Here is a 1,986-nt window from a genome sequence, read left to right as displayed (position 1 = left end):
GACCCCGCCCCGCCCCGCCCGCCCGCGCGCGCCGCCGGCCCCGCCGGCCCCCGCGCCCCGCGGCCGCCCCGCCGGCCCCGCGCGCGCCGCGCCCGCCCCGCGATCAGGCGGTGCCCGGGCAGCCCCGGCCGCGGCCCGCCCTGCGCGCGCCGTCCTGGGGCCGCCAGCGCCCCCTGCTGCCCGCGGAGCGGCACCGCTCGGGAACCGCTCGGGAACCGCCTCCCGCACCCGGCACCGCTCGGGAACCGCTCGGGAACCGCCTCCCGCACCCGGCCCCGCTTGGGAACCGCTCCAGAACCGCCTCCCGCACCCGGCACCGCTCGGAAACCGCTCCGGAACCGCTCCAGAACCTCCTCCCGCACCCGGCACCGCTCGGGAACCGCTCCGGAACCGCTCCAGAACCTCCTCCCGCACCCCGGCACCTCTCCGGAGCCTCGTCCCGTACCACGACACCGCTCCCCAACCTCCTCCCGCACCCAGCACCGCTCGGGAGCCTCCTCCTGTACCCCGGTACCTTCCCTGGCACTTGCTCAGGTACCTTCTCCTGATCTTCGGTTCCTGCCCTGGCACCTCTCCACAGCCACGGTCCCCACCCCGCCGTGCCCCGCCAGTGCAGCCGCGGTGCCGGCAGTGCCGGGGCAGATCTGGATGTGCACACCGTGTCAATTGTTGCTGATTGATCAAGCTGTAATTACCACCCCATCCTCACACCCCGAACACCCTCTGTTAGACCGACAGAACCAGGAGAGCATGTCAGGGTGTTTACAAACGGACTTTCCTCGATGGTTTGTCAGTCATTCTAGCTTTTCAAAGTGCTGGAATACTGCCCTGGGTGGCCCAATCGGCCTAAAAGTGACATCAACTATTCTCATGCAATTTTGGTTTTGTGGAGCCTGTTACATGTGGATTTCAAAGCACTTGTGCAGGAAAATTAAACTGATCAAAACTGTGCAGTCAGTCCAAAGGAGAGCAAAAGACTGACTTGCACAAATTCACCTCAGGTTTTCGCCTGTTCCTGGTCCATGACTTCCCTTTCAGATCCCACCAGAATGTTCCAGTGATGTGGCTCCAGCCCCTGCCTTCTGAGAGGAGGTGAAGCATGAGCAGCAGCTGTCCAAAAAGACAGCAGGAATTCCTTCCTTGAAAAGCCTCAGAACTTCACAAAGCACTGAACAACTTGAATAACTTTGACCTCAGTCCTGCTCCAAAGAGGAGACCAAAGGCTCCACAGGGCCTTTCCAACCTGAACTTTACCTAAGGTGAGGTAAATGGTCAGTACTGCAACATTCTCACCTTGTGGCAAGTAAAGATTCACACCTTACATATTTTAGCCACTTGAGACATATTTCAGATCTTGACAATGTGGATACTGATACACACTCAGTCAGAGGATGAAGTAACAGATTGTCTGGACTGGGCTGGTGTCCCAGGAAAACAGCTGGAGTGTGTGAGGGACCCCAGTGTCCTCCTGGGGGACACTCTGCCCACAGTTCCACTGATACTCAACCCTGCTATGGCAACAGCTCCACTCAGAGACATCTTTTATACATGTTTCAATATTTTAATAATGAAACCCCCAAACTACAACAGCTGAAAATATTGGAAGGCATATTTATTGCATCATTGGCATCATCTTTATTGCAAGTCTCTCAGGTTTTGGTTACCTTGCCTGTGTTCAAGCATTTAAGCCACATCATAGTGAAAACCTAGGATTAATACAATAACTAAACCTTTTCCATAATAAAATAACTGTTGATTCATCCTTCCTTTATCAGAACAAGTAAAAAATACAACTGAAATACTAAGGCTATCACTGAAAAAGCGAGTTACCAAGGCTTTCAGTAAAGCTTCCCATAAAAAATGTGTAATTAGCAGTGTAATTGGTTCTGCTCACTTATTTGAAAAATACACCAGAAAACTGTCCAATTATAAACAGAAGCCAAATTCTACCAGTACCTGCTCAGTTCAACAGTGAGTACAGAATTT

This window comes from Zonotrichia leucophrys, chromosome 11 (genome assembly GCF_028769735.1).
Source record: "Zonotrichia leucophrys gambelii isolate GWCS_2022_RI chromosome 11, RI_Zleu_2.0, whole genome shotgun sequence".
In the NCBI taxonomy this organism is placed as follows: Eukaryota; Metazoa; Chordata; class Aves; order Passeriformes; family Passerellidae; genus Zonotrichia; species Zonotrichia leucophrys.
The sequence above is the reverse complement of the archived record's forward strand: the minus strand, read 5'-3'. Positions refer to the sequence as shown.